The 18,687-nt window shown below is 43.5% G+C and overlaps 1 protein-coding gene across 4 annotated transcripts in view; it reads right to left on the bottom strand.

Annotated features, from left to right (window-relative positions):
• The window catches only part of RREB1 (ras responsive element binding protein 1), a 179,839-nt gene that overhangs the window by 148,923 nt on the left and 12,229 nt on the right, over positions 1–18,687 (bottom strand). The window lies entirely within an intron of this gene.

The following is an 18,687-nucleotide window of genomic DNA, read 5'->3' as shown; positions in this document are numbered from 1 at the left end:
TCCTATTATTTCAGATTAATTTGGGATAAGAGCTGATTTTCCCATGATTCCTTCAGTAGAGAACCCAAGGCACAGAGAGAGTACATAATATGCCCGACTTAAACAGCTAGTGGGTGGAGCAAGGTTTGGAATCCAAGTCCTCTGAGTCTATAGCCCAAGTTCTTTCTATTGCACTCTATAGGATGACAGGAAAATTTATGTCCTGATCAGGCTGTAAGTCTAGAGTTGCACAGAGAAACAAACTTTCAGTTTTGGGGAAAAAAAAAAAAATAGGAGGGAGATGAGATAAGTACATGTAGATACTAAGCATGCAATACAGCTAGAATATACATAATGTACGTATGTTCCATCCTATGCCATAGTGCCAATGCAATGCTAGACCGGTCAATGGAATCAAACAGGAAACCTAGAAGTATTTGCTGTATGAGAAAGGTGGTACTTCAAATCAGCAAGGGGAAAAGGATAGATGAGTCAACAGAACTGGAACAACTGAAAGGGAAAAAAATTCACACCAAATACCAACTTCACACTAACTTTACACCAAAGGCTAAAACCTATTCCAAATAGATTAAAGAATTGAATGTAAAATGGAAAAGGATAGAAGAATCAGAAGAAAAATATGTAAATATTTACCTGGTCTCTGGCCGGGTGGGGGTGGGGTGGGGGCAGGTTTGAAGGGTTTTTAGGGCAAAGGAAGAAACCATAAAGGAAAAGATGCACATTTCCATTTGCATAACAATTTTAGATTTAAATACATTAAAAAAAAATCTGCAGGCTAAATTGAAAGGGAAATGACAAACTAGGAGAAAAGCATATTTACAGGCAGAGCTGGTAAGGAGCCTCAGTATAACAGTATAACAAAAGCTACACTTTAGTAGGTGTATAAGATGTGTTAGCTTTGCACACAATATCTTATCATAATCCTATAAGGGAGATACAGTTAGTTCCACTTTTAAAATAGAGAAGTGGAGACAGTGAGTGGCTAAGAAGTAACACAGCCCGGGTCTCAGAGCTAATAAGCATCAGAACAGAGACATGAATGTAGACCTCTTTCTGAGTTTCATGCTTTTCCTCTTAATTTTTATGCTCTACCGACTCTTACAAGTCAATACAAAAAGAGCATCTCAACTGCAAAATGGACAAAGGATATGAAAAAGCAATTCACAAAAGCAAACATATAAATACTTAATAAACACATTTTAATGTCCAGCATCTGTAGTAATGAAAGAAACGCAAATCAAAGATTGCAGTTAAGATTTTTTTCCCCTATCATATTGGCAAAAAATATTTTAAAATTTCAACATCTAATTTGGGCAAAGCTGAGGAAAACAGATATACACTGTTGTGGCAATGATAGTGTTTCAATTATTTTGAACAGAAATTTGAAAATTTACATCCTTGAAAATGTGTACTTCTTTCAGCCAGCCAATCCACTTCCAATTAAAAAAAAAAAGAATTCTAGAAGCTTTTCTAAAGAGATATATACAAAGATATTTGTATAAAGGTGGTTGTTATTAGATCACTTGCCATCATGAAAAACTGGAAACAAGCTAAATGTCTACTAATAGGGCTTTAGTACATAAATGGTAAAATAGTCATATGATAGAATAACAGGCTACCATTAGCAATCATGAAGTGTAAGTTTACTTAAGGTTGGAAAATGTTCAAAATACAGTAAGTGAAAAAATTATAAAGCGGTATGTGTTATTTTTAAGTTTTGTTTTTGTGGTTGTCCACATTTTTCAAATTTTTCAGAATGAATATATATTACTTTTACATCAGGAAAACAATTATTATTAAAACACCAATAAACCTGAACCAGAAGAATACCTAGTTTAAGATTACAAAGTTTAAATATGATTTCTACTTAAAACTTGTTATGTTCCAAGTTTTGGTATACATGGGAATTCAAAGTAGGAATCAAAGATTAAAAGGTTCCTGTGGAACCCCAACCAGATATAAAAGCAAGGTACAGATTTCTATATATGAAGAAACTGGTGGTTAGGCCACTAAAGGGTAGATGCCCTCCCCGACCCCACTCCATCCCCAAGAAGGTTAACTGCTCTTCAGTATTCAAATCCATAAGAGGACTCATAAATACCTCATACAGAGACAGGTATTTTTACAGGAAATAATAACCTGTATGTTCAAGATAGGACTGACCCTTAATTTCTATCTTTCCTCTTAGGTAATATTAATATTGTAATTTGTAAATAAAGTTGTTCAAATTGTATGAATCTTCCGAGATAACCAGTATATATATTTTTTAAAAAAATATATATTTTCTTGGCTGCGCCATGCAACATGTGGGATCTTAGTTCCCCGACCAGGGATCAAAACTGTGCCCCCTGCATTGGAAGCGTGGAGGCTTAACCACTGGACACCATGTTGGTCCCCAAGATAACTGATTTTTAACTTAAAAACACTTAAACAGTAAGAACTGAAATATACTTCTCCAACATATAAAGAGTATTATCCATTTCAAACCACAGCCAACTAATATATTTCACAGGGAAATTATACTTCATAATGAGAAGCTAGAGGAACTTCTTTAAAAATAAGAACAAAAATCTCCAGGACAGAAAAAAAATTATTTAGTATTGTTTAGCAAGTTTTTCTGGCCAATGCAATAAGACATGAAACAGATTAAGAGATTTAAATACTGGAAAGAAAAAGTTCACATTATCATTAATTGTAGATATCATTGTGTAAATAGAAAACCCAAAGAAATAAATGGAAAACTATATTCAAGAGAAATCTAATCAAAGTAGCTATCATTATTGAAATCCTATATGATCAACACTGCAGTGCTATATTGAAGAGTCAAGCATCTAGTAAGTAGTAGAGCTGGGATTCAAACCAAGTCTGATCCATTCCAAACACTCCAACGACTGTGTTCTCTTCAATATGTTATTGTTTTGCTCTGTAAGTGAATAGCTATAACATATGCAAGTACACACACACACACACACACACACACTTCCTATGTGAAAGCAATAACCATCAAAAAGTACAATTAAAAGAAAAAGTACAATTAAAAAAACCCCATTCACAAATCAACAAATTCAACAAAGTTTGTGTGTAATCAATAAAAGCAAAAAACAAAAAAAAACCCACCTAGACATAGATATAACAAAAAGTAAAGAGAGATGAAGCAAGATTTAGATAGGAAGGCTAAAATTTTATTTTTAAAATGTGTATTCTAAATTAATTTATATGTTAACTGCAATTCTGATCAAAACCCCAACTGGATAGAACATTTTATACAAAGAAACATAACAAAACAGTTCCCATGTGAGCCTAAAAGAAACAAACTGATGAGAAGAGTAAAGAAAATTTTGCTATACAACTACAGGAAGAAGGCGTATTAGATATTTAAACAATTATCAGTCTATAATTAAAGCATGGGGACTGTGCAAGAAAAAAGTAATTAACAGAATAGAGTAGATAAACTAGGAATAGATCTGTCTGATACACTTCTTAAAAGTCAGTTTATGATACAGGAAGCACCAGTAATCATCAGAGAAGGACAGAATTATTCAGAGTAATTCAGTAACAATTGTTGGAATACTTGGTTAGCAATATGGGGGAAAATATCAAGGTAAATTCTTACCTCAAACCATACACCCAAATAAATTCCTTGTGGGTTAACTAGTTAAAGAGGGATGTCATTTTAAAACCTAAAAATAAAATAAAAACAAAATTGGTCATACTCCCAGAGAGAAAAAAACGTATCATACCACTGGAGGGGGAAGAAGTTTTAAAACTCGAATGCAAATAAGGAATAGACAAATATAAAATTAGAAATAAAAGGGACATTAAAAAAAAAAGACCATAGATAACTTGACCACATAGAAATATGAACCTTCTCTATGTCAAATTAAAAAAGCAAAAAACAAACCAGGAAAAACATCATTTGCTTTTTACAAAAGAAACATAAATTAAGGTAAGTAGTTAAACATTTTTTTTTCTATTAAACTAGGGGGGAAAAATGCCCAAAGTCCACCAGGATATAGTGAAATGAGTAGACGTTTCACATGCTGAATTGCTAATGGCATCAGCAAACTGGGCAAAACCTTTTGGAAAGCTTTATTTATACACTTTATGTATATATTATTACAATCATGTTTTTTCTTTAAGTAAGTAAAAAAGACTGCAAAGAAATGTACCAAAATGATAAAGAAATAATGTTAGAGTGATGTGAATGGGTTATATTTTTTCTATTTCCCAAATTTTATGTAATTGCCTTACTTTATGATTGTACTAACTTAATTAGACTTATTCTTACCCATATGAACTTTATGTGTTACCTCCTCATATTACAGAATCTCAAAGCATTTTATAAAACCAGAAATCTGGGATCGGAGCCACAATTTTCAAAATCATCTAAAAAGCCATCATTCCACTGGAAACATAAACCTGCAATAAACAGGTCTTGTATTTTTTCCATTTACCCTGGAAAACTAATGCTTTTGTGGTAGGTGAGCGTCTTTTTCAAAAGCTGTGGGAGGCGCAGGATATCTCTGTAAAACTAAAAAATGTGTCAGTGGTGAGTTTGCCTTCCAGTGAAAGCACACCCCCCAGCAAACTGATCAAAGTAAGTGCCTCTGCTCCTGCCCATGTGCTTGGAAGAAAGATCTTCAAGGAATCCCAACCCACCCCAAGGTGCTACGACCTCCTTCCACCAGGATGGAGCTAAGAGCGGCCCAGATCACGTGTCTCTTATCTCCAGTTGCCCAAAGAGCCGCAGGGCTTAGCTAGAGCAGACCAGAGCAAGGGCTCAGATCTAGACCCCAGGCAACGGGGACGGGGAAGGGGCCTTCTCCTAGAGTCTGTTCTATCGCACAGAAACACAGCAGGGGGGGTTCAGCTCTGCATGCCACCAAACACCAATACTAAAACCACCACTGTCCCAAACCACCATGGGACACCACCCCACACCCATTAGGAGGCCTAGTACCAAAACCCCAGAAAACAACAACAGTCAGCAAGGGTGTGGAGAAAATGGAACCCTTGTGCACTGCTGGTGGGAATGTAAAACAGAAGAGCCTCTATGGAAAAACAGTATGGCAGTTCCTCAAAAACTTAAAAATAGAATTACCCCTATGATCCAGCAATTCCACTTCTGCATCTATACCCTAAAGAATTGAAAGCAGAATCTCAAACGTATTTGGACATCCATTATTCACAACAGCCAGCAAGTGGAAGCAACCCAAGTGTTCACAGATGAAGAATGGATAAACAAAATGTGGTCTGTATGTACAATGTCATTCAGTCTTAAAAAGGAATGAAGTACTGACACAGGTTACAGCATAGGTGAACCCTGAAAACATTATGCTGAGTGAAAAAAGCCAGTCACAAAAGGACAAATGCTGGATGACCCTACTTACATGATGTCCCTACAATGACAAATCCATAGAGCCAGAAAGTAGCACAGGGGTTACCAGGGAGGGGGATGGGGAGTTAGTGTTTAATGGGGACAGAGTTTCTGTTTGGGAAGATGAAAAAGTTCTGGAGAGGATGGAGGTGATAGTTGCACAACAGTGTGAATGTACTTAATGCCACTGAACTGTACACTTAAAAACAGCTAAAATGGGGCTTCCCTGGTGGCGCAGTGGTTGAGAGTCCACCTGCCGATGCAGGGGACGCGGGTTCGTGCCCCAGTCCGGGAAGATCCCACATGCTGCGGAGCGGCTGGGCCCGTGAGCCATGGCCGCTGAGCCTGCGCGTCCGGAGCCTGTGCTCCGCAACAGGAGAGGCCACAACAGTGAGAGGCCCGCGTACCGCAAAAAAAACCCCCAAAAAACAAAAAAAACAGCTAAAATAGTAAATTATATGTAACGTCTGTTTTACCACTATATCTATAAAGACGATCACCGCACAAATGCTAAAGGCACCAGTCGCTTTCAGTGAATCTTTTATTCTAAGATGCAGATCGCTCCTGAGAACATCCCCCGGGACACAGCACGCACCTGTGGCTGGGGAAACGGGACGTACACGAGCCAGACCCAGGACAGGTGACAGAGGGTGGGGGTCACACTCGCTTCTCAGGCCTTGCAGTACTCGAATCAAAGCGGCACATGGGAAACCACAGGAAACCGAGTGCTGGCACCATAAAACTGCAGAGCAATTTCCTTATCGCCATCTCCGCAACTCAGAATTTTTTACGAAAGGCGTTTACAAAGGGCAAAGCTCTCAACCCATGGGACTCCCGGGGTTGGGCTCCCTGGGTGCTGGCAGAGTCCGTCCATGTCTGGCAGAGCAAGCCTTCCGGAGGGGCTCCCGGTGGGGCTGCAGAGGATGCCACCACATCATAAATTAGAGGCTGAAACAAGGCTGGCCGAGAGCTCTGGTCTGAGGACTTGCTTCAGCCCTCCGAGTGCCAGGTTTGGGGATTATTTTGAGAACTTCATTTAGCCATAGTCAGACATGTCAATTTGTAACTTGCCTAATTTAAGTCACCTGTCCCCCAGCCGCGGTCCCATTCAGCTCCTCCTGCATTGTTCTCTGGACAAAGCTCCAAGCACACTTTTCTTTTTAAAACCTGGTCCAACGGCTCTGTCTTCAGTCTTCCAAAGACTCTTTGGCCACCTACTGGATTTTTTCAGCGTGAGGGCTGGGCAGAAAAAGAGCAACTCACTGCCCTTGTTCAAAGGAAAGCGAGAAGAGTCGCAGACTAGAAGCTAGTCAGACTTTACCGTTAAGTACCCAGGGGGATTTGCAAGAGAATAGCTCAGACACAGCCCGTACTGCCCTCCTTTCAAGGAGAAAGCCAATTATTCCTCTTACCTAAAGAGTTGAGCAGGAGTGTGGTACCTAAAAGCTCCTATGACATCGTTATCCTGGGCACAAGGAGGGAAGAATCAAAAGTGGCAAAAATTCAAGTCGATTTTGTTCTAAGTTACCAGGAGGAAAAAGGTTTAAATGGCTTGTCAGTTTTTTCACATATAAAAAAAGGACTATCAGCTACTTTCACTTTCTCACGAACAGCATCTTGTCTTCTAAATGAGTCCCGTGTAAGGCATTTAGGGTAAAGCAGAGTCGTTTGATTAACAGACAAAGATGCGGAAAAAAGCCCACACCCCTCCTTTTTTTAAACACAAGCATTCTGTCAGATGTGGCCCTCGAGATCAGAGAGCAAAGTTAGAAAAAAACCCAAGTGACGACTCATTCAGGAAGAGCACACTGAAAATGAAAGATTCATTGATGAGTTTCTAGCTCTCAGACAGTGTCACAGAAGAGAAGCAGGTTCAAGGTGGAGGCTGAGAAAGGCTGGGCTACGCGGGAAGCAGTGGGGTCACTGGGCTGTGCTGGGAACTGCTGAGTCGTTCCAGCAATCTTGGTCACGGGTATGTAGAACACGGTCCCCAAATGACAATTTCTGAAAGCTGCATGGGGGCTGGAGAGGCGCTGGTAGTTAGGGACCGCTCCCCAGGTGCTAATCCTGGCAGGTGGTACGACCTCCAAGAAGGAGGCCTGTAGAGCTGGTTTCAAATGCATTCAGTCCCCGTGGGGAGAATCTCAGGGCCTGGAGGGTCTGGTCTATGCATGTGCACACGTAACTCACAATCCTCACGCATGTGCGGAGACTGGGGTCAGAGAGTGACTGGCTGGAGGTCCAAAGCTCCATGAAACCGGGACAGCAATTCAGGCCCCATCCCCCCACCGGCTCCCAGAGCTGAGTATTCTCACTTCTTGAAATCTGAAAGCCCTCCCGGGTGCTCACAGCAGCCAGAAGGCGCTTGACAAGGCCACGTGGCCGTGCAGGCACCACCAGCAGCTGCTGCATCATCCAGAGGTAGGGCCCGGATGCAGACTGCTCAGCAGCCTGAGGGCGGCCTGTCCAGTGGTAGAAGACGTCGGGGAAAGAGGAGAAAGCACCTCAGCCGTCACAGGCGGGCGTGCAAACACATGCAGGTCCCCCCCAGCCTCCCCTGCCTTCCCCTCTGGCTCCAGCCTCTCAAAGTTCTCCTCGTGACTCAAGTTGCTGGAAGCATGGCTTGTCCTTGCCTCTGTTCTCTTCCCTTCCATTTCCCCAGCAGCTGAGGATACCCCCCCAGACAGGCTCTCCTTAGCTTTACTGCTTTAATGCTGGTTGTAGTAGTGAGCTCCAGAGCTACAAAAGCTTGCACTGGAAACAGGTCTGGATCGTGAAGCTGGAAACAAACCACAGTTAACGTGTCCCGAGAGCCTTGACTCCACCTTGAGCCACGTGGTTTGCCTACAGGATCGCATCTAACGTTTGCCACCACCCCGGAGTCAGACACCTGCCCCCATTTTGCTGAAGGGAGGGTTAGCAGGGCTTGAATCTCCCCTTAGGGGACCCCCTAAGGTCCCCGCTTTATCACGGCTGGTCCTGAAATCACACCGGTGGGGTCCCTCTGACTGGCTTGGCTCTACTTGAAATAAGGATTCGGACTTTCTTTAAAGGGGCTGAAGTTAAAACAGACCAACAGATCAAAGTCGCTGTGTTCAGACAACCCCGAACTGCCCCGATCTGTTGAAGGCCACTCGCCCTGTGTGCGTGCCTTGCCTTAAGGATGGGAAGTAACAGGACCATGAAATGCCAGGTGTTGCCAGGGAGAAGCTGGCAAACCATCTTCTGAGATGCCAACTGAAAACACCCTCAGCTGTAAAGACCCAACTGGAATGGCTCTTCCTTCTTTCCCCAAAGGCAAACCAGGACATCGAGAAAGCTGAGGAAGGGCCCTGATTTCTTTCTCTTTCCTTCCTTCCTTCCTCTCTTTCTTCTTTCTCTCCTTCCTTCCTTCCTTTTTCTTTTTTTAGATTTTTTATTTTTTGGCTGCACTGTGCAGCATGTGGGATCTTAGTTCCCCGACCAGGGATCGAACCCACACCCCCTGCGTTGGAAGCGCGGAGTGTTTAACCACTGGACCTCCAGGGAAGTCCTATGGGCCCTGATTTAAACCACGGTGGAAAGAGTTACCAGCGGGTTGGAGGACCACTGTTCTGAGCACAGAGGTACTGTTTTCCTGCTGCACCACGAGTGCACCACAGCCCCACCAAGATGACGGGACAAAGGTTAAGGACGGCTGATAAGCTGGGCAAGAGGTGGGGGCTGAGACGTTTGAGGCGTGGCAACGCTGGGAGGAGCAGCCCCGGGAAAGAGAGGAATGAATATGAGAAGCCCTCGCGCAGCGAGAGGGCTTCGCCGGCCAGCTAGCTAGAGCAAGTCGTTTTTCAAGAGAAGAAACCACCCAGAGGAAACTGGTCAAAATGCATGTTTTGAATTCAGACAGATGATCAATGTTGTTTCCCACGCACAGCCTGCCGCGACCCGCTACCTCTGCAGGCTTCGTCGGCTGCATGGACAATGGATGTTTCAAATTATACAGCGACATGAGCGGAGTTAAAATGCAACTCAAAAATCTGGCCAGCAGAGGCCCTGATTCCATCCTGAAATGAAGACTATTTGTGGGTATGTATGAAAGTGTGCTCTCCATTTAGAAGAGACTTATTTCCAGTCCCTGAGGCGTCTGAAAGATTCCAGAATCGTGCACAGGTTTTTAGACTGCTTTCTGGAGAGGCTGATACACCAAGCAGTCACTATGCTGGGCTCTGACCACAGGTCACAGGCCTTTCGGGCAGTTGATGGAGAAGGTTCTCTGGGAGGGTACAAGGGGGAGGGGGGCGGTACATCACATAGCTCAGAGGAAGCTCCTCTGGGACCAGACATACCTACCATGGCGGCTGCCACGAAAACCCAAGTGGCCGAAACTGGCTTTGAATCCAAAGGTGCCCCCTAGATTCGGCCCAACACACCTACCAGGGTCCAAATTAAACCATTTACAGGCCCAGAAAGGTCACCTCTAGGAGACACTTAGGCAATAATCTGTCCTGGCAAAGAAAGAAGTGATTTGAAATCTTAATTGGCTGTGCAGAAAGAGGGTACAAGGAAACAGACCTTGCCGTGGTTACTGTATTGGTGTCTAGTACCCTCTGGGTGGGCTCGGCCGGTCAAACAGGTTCCACACTGTCTGAAACTCCTTCGTAGATAACGTCAGCCCGATGCACCTGGATGCTACCACAGTGGAAGACTCCCAACCTGGATGTGAAGGTTTCCTCACCGCTACTCTCCGCATCTGTGCGAGAACGTGGCACACAAGACGCGCTGCAAGAGTATGGCAACAGGCCCTTCCTCCAACGTGTACGTGGGGAGAGAGAAAGGGCAAATCTACTGCTTCCTTAAAAGAGAAAGACTACCTAAAGCAAAGGTGCTACAAAAATGCACAAACCCTGGTTCTATCTCTTGTCAACTGACAACGTAGACAAATGATCTAGCCTGAGTTTCGGTGTCTGCGCTCATAAGACATACGATGATATGGACCATCCAAGACTGCGATAAAGTTAAGTAACACACAAGCACTCAGCACAGGGCGTTGCCCACAGCGAGGAGTGATATCCATTCCCTCAGAGGTTCACCTTCTACCAGTTCCAGAGTTGCAGTATACACTGACCTCTGGTACGCTGCAAATCCTTAACGATTCTGATTTCTCGACACACTTTTATTATAAATCAGTTCCATGAGGGTAGAGACCTTGTTTATTAATTGCCATAATCCCAGTGCTAACTAAATCTCTGTGGTAGGAACACGCCGATAAAGCGGAGATGCCAACACTGTGTGGAACAATTCTGTGTATTTACTTGCAGGTTTGTGTCCAGGCAGTGAGGTAGACACCTCTTTGTGTACCATTATTAGTGCCTGGTATCAAAAGTCTATGGCAGGGACTTCCCTGGCGGTCCAGTGCTTAAGACTCTGCGCTCCCAATGCAGGAGGCACGGGTTTGATCCCTGGTTGGGAAACTAAGATCCCGCATGCCGCACGGCACGGTAAAAAAAAAAAAAAAAAAGTCTATGGTAAGAATCCTCCTAATACAGGGGTTCTCAAACTTTTTGGTCTTAAAATTATGGATGATCCCAAAGAGCTTTTGTTTGCGTAGTTTTACAGCTGTCAGTATTTTCCATATTAGAAATTAAAACCGAGGATAAAGTAAATTTATTATCTAAAATAATGATAAACCCATCACATCAGTATAAATAGCATATTTTTATGAAAAATAACCGTGTTCCAAAAAATAATTTAATGAGAAGAATACATAGCTTTACATTTTTGCAAATCTCTTTTAATGCCTGGATTTAGAAGGTGCTGGGGTTCTCTGCAGTCTGATTTTTGTTTTTTGGGTTTTTTAAATATTTATTTATTTGGTTGCACTGGGTCTTAGTCGCGGCAGGCGGGCTCCTTAGTTGCAGCATGCGAACTCTTAGTTGCGGCATGCGTGTGGGATCTAGTTCCTTGACCAGGGATAGAACCCAGGCCCCCTGCACTGGGAGCGTGGAGTCTTATCCACTGCGCCACCAGGGAAGTCCCTCTGCGGTCTGTTGTGATATCACACATCACGTATCCTCTAAGCCCAGAGAGAAAAAGAGTGAAAAAAGTCAACCTTATTATTGTTATAAAAATAGTTTTGACCTCATGGACCCACAGAGAGGACATCAGGGATTCCTAAGCTTCCAAACTAGACTTTGAGACCCACTGTTTTACCAGTGACGGCAAGAAAACACACTATTTGTTGGTACTATTAAGGGTGGTTTTATTTGACAAACATCTGAATTTCAAATTTCAAAACTAAACCCAATTTTTCATCATTTGCCTCTGTGTATATGCCCTCATTCAGCTGGAATCTGACAGATAGTCTACTTAACGTGATGACAAGGATATATATTTGAGTGTGTGTGTGTGTCTGTGTGTGTGTAAAAAAACTTCCCAGGTAGGGGTGCTGCAAACCCGACCTCTCCCAAACTGACCTCATTATCCTTCCCCCAAACCTGCTCCTCAGTGGTGAGGAACTAGAATTTTTTCAATGAAGCATAGTTTCCCTCTCCCCAAAGTCAAGTCTGCAGGCCCAGGCCTGTACTGGCTCTCAGATCGCAGCTCACACCGAGAAAGCCCCCTTCCCTTCAGTTTCTCCTAGTCCCTTTTTTCCAGGCACATCCTAAAAATCATGCTTCCCCCTCAGAGTCTTCTTTAGAAGAAGAGTCCAAAATTCTTCTTGTCCCATCAAGCTTAAACCACACTGCTGCTTGGTAGGTTCAGAAACTTCACAAGTGGATTTCTCTGTTACGTGGAACCAGCCTGTGTTAATTTTCATTGTATCATTGAAAGAAATTGGAGAATAGAATTTCATCAGTTGATGGTCATTTATAAAACTGTTTCTATTAAATTAGGTGTTGGCTTTGTGCCACCTGTATACAGAGAGGCGGAGGCTAAGACACAGCATTACAAAGCAGATGATTTGATCAATTACAGGGCATCTCACCACTTTGCATCAAATTCTCTTTGGGAAGACCCACAGAAGGAAGGTCTTGGTGCCAAGGAAAAAATCGTGTTTCTCCTGCACAACTGGTTTGTTTTCATATCACAAGGGCCCTGTGAGTCTCATTATTAATCATTTCCCCTATTTGCTTTGTGCTAAGCTGACCAAAGCCAGCTCTGAGGCCCACATCTAGCAAACGAGCTGGATTTCGTGACATTATTTTGTGTATCAACCTCACCCCAGGCTTTAGCTTACGTTTCTACTTTAGCCTTGATTCATTTCCTTGTTTATTCACTCATTCATTCATTCATTCGTTTATATTTTCTTTAAGTTATTTTTCCCCTCTCTTTTTAATTTTTCCCTCACTTATTTTAAATAATGTTGTACTACGCATATCTCTACGATCCCTTTTTGGAATGAAGCGGGGTATATATGAATAAGTAAACTGGGTAAAACTTCAACCTACTCCAAACCAAGCTTCCCCAGGGAGCCCTCGAGGAGATTGGGCCAAAATCAGTCGTGGGCATTTGTTTTCTCTGATCCATATTGTCAACTACATTTCTGGATACACGTGAGTGGTTACTTAACATTACACACTTCCAGCTACCACATACGTAACCCACTTTGAGGGTGTTAGTTTGCAGAGGCTCTCCTCAGATTAGAGGAAAGGAAGAACAACCCTGGGTAAGTTACATATCTTATCTTTACTCTCCACAAATACCTATGAAAAGCAACCACCAGGTGAGAAAACTAAGATGCACAAAGGTCCCATAATTTGCCCAAGGTGACACAGATCGCAAATGGTGACACCAGATTATGAAACCAGCCCTGTGGTACTCAAAAGCGCTCGGGGGTGGGTTCATCTGGTGAAAATTCAGGGAGCTGTCCCTTTATACTATGTGCACTTTTCTGTGAGCACGTTACACTTCAACAAAATGTTAAAAAGAAAAGAAAAAGGCCATGGGCTCTTCTGTATCTCAGTGTGAAGTCAATGTGACAAAATTCGTATGGAGTAGAGCAGAAGACAAGGCAGGGGGTCACAGCATGGGCCCTGATGTTACTGCCTTAACTGGTCCACACTCGTGGGATTATTTTTAATGAATGAAACAGTAAACTTAATGAACAGATTCTTTCTTAGGTCTCCTCCACTCACATGCCCATTCTCCAAGGACATTGGGTCAGAGGGTACAACCCACATCTGTGTGTCTGAGGCCTCGATAATAAGGTCGGGGGCCTAGAAGATTAAAAAGTGATAAAGACGTTCACAACGATATGTACCTCTTCCTTTTATTATCTTTTTGTTAGGTTTTCTTCCTCTCCATTGAAAACCTGTATAAGAAAATGGAATATCCATAAGGAGATTTTCCACTTTGCTGGATGTGAAGCTCTCCAGCAGGCCTGGTAATAGTTCAGAAGAGTCTCTCTCATCATCCACTATTGTACATTTAGAAACATCATAATTTTATCACTAGCCTAACTAACATATAATAAGGAAGGTAAATCTGCCTTTAAAAGGAAAGCCCTACTGGGACTTCCCTGGTGGCGCAGTGGTTAAGAATCCGCCTGCCAACGCGGGTTCGATCCCTGGTCTGGGAAGATCCCACACACTGAGGAGCAACTAAGCCCGCAAGCCACAACTACTGAGCCCACGCGCCGCAACTACTGAGGCCCGCACGCTCTAGGGCCCGCGTGCTGCAACTACTGTGGCCACATGCTCAACTACCGAGCCTGCGTGCCGCAAATACTGAGCCCATGTGCTCAGAAAGCCCTACCACATGAAACATTTTGAAGTTGAAATTCTGAAATTCTTAGGGCTTATTCATGACATGATTCAGCTTGATAAGGGCGGTGCCGCCATAAAATCAGATCAAAGAGGTGGAAGGAAGGCACTGTGCTGGGTGCCGGTAACTGTGTTCTAGACTTGCCACTAACCAGTTACCTGGAACAAGTCTCTTAATGTGCAGGTTTTTCCTTCCCTCTTCAGTAAGATGGAGAAATTGAGCTGGATGATTTCTAAGGTTTCTTCATGACCAAACACTACAATTCCGAAGCGGCTCAAAAATAATCATATTGAATTCCCTCTTTCTCTCTCTCTCTCTTTTTTTTAATTGGATAAAATTGCTTTACAATGTGGTGTTAGTTTCTTCTGTACAATGAAGTGAATCAGCTATGTGTATACCCTCTTGGACCTCCCTCCCACCTCCCCCATCCCACCCATCTAGGTCGTCACAGAGCACCGAGCTGAGCTCCCTGTGCTATAGAGCAGGTTCCCACTAGCTATCTACTTTACACATGGTAGTGTATTTATGTCAAACCTAATCTCCCAATTCGTCCCACCCTCCCTTTCCCCGTGTCCACGTGTCCATTCTCTACGACTACATCTCTATTCCTGCCCTACAGATAGATTCACCTGCATATGGCCCAATACCAGACACTAAACGTCCTCTCATGAAAATTAAGGAGCTGCTTAGAGCACAGAAGGCCAACCCGCCTCTGCGCAGTGGTAAGCAAATGGTGTACTTATGGGCAAAGCTAGGATGTTCCTTCAAAAACCAGTTCTGGGGGACTTCCCTCATGGCACAGTGGTTAAGAATCTGCTTGCCAATGCAGGGGACACGGGTTTGATCCCTGGTCCGGGAAGATCCCACATGCCACAGAGGAACTAAGGCCATGCGCCACAGCTACTGAGCCCACGCGCCTAGAGCCCGTGCTCAGCAACAAGAGAAGCCACCATAACAAAGAGTAGCCCCCACTCGCCTCAACTAGAGAAAGCCCACGCACAGCAATGAAGACTCAACTCAGCCATAAATGAATTCATTAATTTAAAAAACCAACCCAACAAAAAACACAGTTCTGGGCCTCCTCCAGTCCCTAGACATCCGTCAATCTTGTTATTGGCCATGAACCTGGCCATCGTCATATTAGCTCTGAAGGATTCTTACCTGGCGGGCCAGGCAGGGGCAACAGAACCAGGGGGCAAAGTGGGGAGGCCAAGTAAACGATGAATGACATCATAAGCCATTGAGAAGATCTCTTTAAACCTCAGAGTGATCTTAGTGACTGGACTGTCTGGGTCACTATCAGATGGAGAGTCATTCTCCTCTAGAAAACAGAAAATCCTATTTGATTGCATAGTCAGAAGCAGAACACAGAGTCGCTCAAAGCCAGGTTCTGGAGAGAGGTAAGCATTGTCTTCCTATCACAACCTGGATGCTGTATGACCATGAGCGAGCTTCTTTGTGTCTCTAAGTGTGTTCAGTCAATGATCAACAGAAGCCAATGAACAGGGTTCTTGTGAGGCATAAATGAAAAATTACCTGTAAACGCTCAGCACAGAGCCTGGCACAGGTTAACAATGGACAGAAGCCCCTCTATTCCACCCCACCATCCTCTCATCTATCCCTGGGCACCTGCTAAGAAGCTACGAGTTTGTCTGATACACTCTCATTTCCTGTATAAGCCCTCCTTTTGAGGAATCCCTACCTAAGCCACAGGGATTCTAAATGCTCCTAAGGCCTTGCTAAAGGAATGAATAATTCATAAGGCACAGGACACAATACCAAGGCACAGATCGGATCCAAATAGACCCTTTAGGTCCATTTCTGCTAGTGTCCAGCTTATTCTGTAATTAACAAAGGGCAGGATTTTGCTTTGAGGATCCACAAAGAAAATGACAGTTCCGCATCAGATGTTCGACTCCGGGCAAGTTATTTAACCTCTCTGCGCCTCCGTTTCCTCTTCTGTAAAATGGGGCTAATAATAGTGGTCTACTCATAGATTTAAACATAAAGGGCCTGACGCATGGCACCTAAGAGGTGTCAGCAACCCTATATTAAACCTCTCTGAAATTGTCCATTAAATGGTAGGTGATCGATGAAAATCTAAGCTTACCACACCATCAATATTGTCACTAGGTCCCTGCCTGTCAGTACCACCAGGGAATCGTTTAAAATATGCAAATGCCTGCCTCCTCTTTTCCCCGGCTTGTCTTCTTCCCTTGGTCTAGATCAGGTCCAGGAACCTGCATTTTCAATGAACCCCCTGAGTCCCAGCAGATAATCACTGAAGCGACAGACACTGCCTGGAACACACTAGAGAAACTGGATCAGACGTTGGTGATTCCCCTCTCCCTCCAAGAAACGGATTTATGGTTTGGGTAAAAACCATTAAGAACACATTGGTTTTCTTGTTGGTTTCACTTTGAGTTTCTGCCTTCTGCGACACAAAATGAAATCATACAGAGCTTGGGGCTTCACCTCCCACGTGGGGCAGCACTGCCACGTGACCAGAGGGGTGAGAACTGAAACCAGAGGCAGACAAGTTGAGGGGAACCTATACAGAGAGAGAGGTACATATACATATGTATATTCCTTTCCCTTTCCTTTCTTCTTTAAAAAATGACAACTCCTTAGAGACGTGTGTGACACGTGTGACAAAAGAACGGCAAATGAACAATGTGAGTTTTCACCCAGAGGATTGTCACTGGCAGTGGATGCAAGTCGAGGTGTGAAGCTGTGACTCCAATCTCAAAGGGTGTGGCATCTTTAGGACAGAATTTCGGGGAAAGGAAGAGCATTGGAAATAAAACGCGCGATCTCAAGCGCGTGATCAAGTATGGAACTAGAATGAGTTCATAGCTTGAAAAGAAACAACGAACTGAAAGCAGCTTGATATGCAAGATAAAATGAACCAGGCTGCCAAAACTCTCGTATGGGTTTCCACAACAGATGTCAATAGGATACAACCGTTTAAAATTATGCAAAATGGGAAAATGTTCAATCCCATGAAACCAAGTATGATGGGCAATCACCCAGATGGAAGTGTCCACATTTCTCGTCTGCTCCAAGAAGTATCTTATGCAACACGAGCACTTAATAATTCTTCATCAAAGATAACCATAATCAGCTCACAAAACATACTAAAGAAAAACACAATAATCTGTACACCCCCCCAAAAAACTTTTAAAATACCATTTACAATAGCATCAAAATGGTTAAGTTTCCCAGGAATATTATTACACATATTTCTGCATGTTATATATATATGTAGCAATGTATTTTTTATATATTATATATGGTTTTATACAGAACATTACAAAACTTTCTTGGGACGGTGAAGATGATATAAATAAGCATGAAGAAATCAGTGTTTGTGTATAATACTTATATAACATGGACTGACTATGTGCCAGACAGCATTTTAAGCACCCTCCACATATTATATGCAACACATGTAGTCATTTAATCCCCTCAATTATCCTGTAAGGTAGGTACTATTACGATCCCTATTTTACAAATAAGGAAACTGAGGCTCACGGAGCTTCTGCAGGGCCACGTGGCCAGTGAAGAGCGGGGTCGGGATCTGCACACAGGAAGGTGGGCGCCATTTTTTTTTTTTATGGTTTGTTATTTTGGGCACCATTCTTTAAAGACTACACCCCGCCTTTCGATGTGGTGAACTCGCTGTTGTAAACATGTCAGGCCTACAAATTCAGTGCAGTCCTAATAATAACTCCAACAGGTTCTGTTAGGGAATTTGTTCTGTTTCTAAAATGTATATAGAAGGGCAAAAAGCCAAGAACACCAAGACATGCTTAATGGAAGCACATGCCCTGCCAGGCATCAGGACTCGCTGTGAGGCTGTGATAATTAAGGGATCGACAAAGAGACCAGTGGAGTTGAGTAGAGAGCACGGAAACAGACATAGCACAATGGCCACGTGGCTGATGACACAGGTGGTAAGTATTCCAGGTTACGTGGATACGTAAATAAATGGACAAATGGTACCTAAATAGACAAAAAACGAAGATAGTCTCCTACCTTAGAACATTCACAAAAATCAGTTTCAGATAAATAAGATACAATGAAATCACACGCGAAAGGCACAACGCTAGAGAATACAGGAGAATAGCTCCATGAACCTGGGAGAGGGAAGAATTTCTTCAACAAGATAGAAGGGACTTCCCCAGTGGCACGTGGTCAGGAGTCTGCCTGCCAACGCAGGGGACACGGGTTGGAGCCCTGGTCTGGGAGGATCCCCCATGCCGCGGAGCAACTAAACCCGTGCGCCACAACTACTGAGCCTGCGCTCTAGAGCCCGTGAGCCACAACTACTGAGCCCGTGTGCCACAACTAGGAAGCCCACGTGCCTAGAGCCCGTGCTCCACAACAAGAGAAGCCACTGCAATGAGAAGCCCGCGCACCGCAACGAAGAGTAGCCCCCGCTCGCCGCAACTAGAGAAAACCCACGTGCAGCAACAAAGACCCAACGCAGCCAAAAAGAAAGAGAGAAAGGCAGACAGGCAGGCAGGCAGGCAGGCAGGAAGGAAGGAAGAAAGAAAGAAAAATATTGA

The sequence above is a fragment of the Pseudorca crassidens genome, chromosome 10 (assembly GCF_039906515.1).
Source record: "Pseudorca crassidens isolate mPseCra1 chromosome 10, mPseCra1.hap1, whole genome shotgun sequence".
NCBI lineage: Eukaryota > Metazoa > Chordata > Mammalia > Artiodactyla > Delphinidae > Pseudorca > Pseudorca crassidens.
This window is presented reverse-complemented; position numbering and strand designations above follow the sequence as displayed.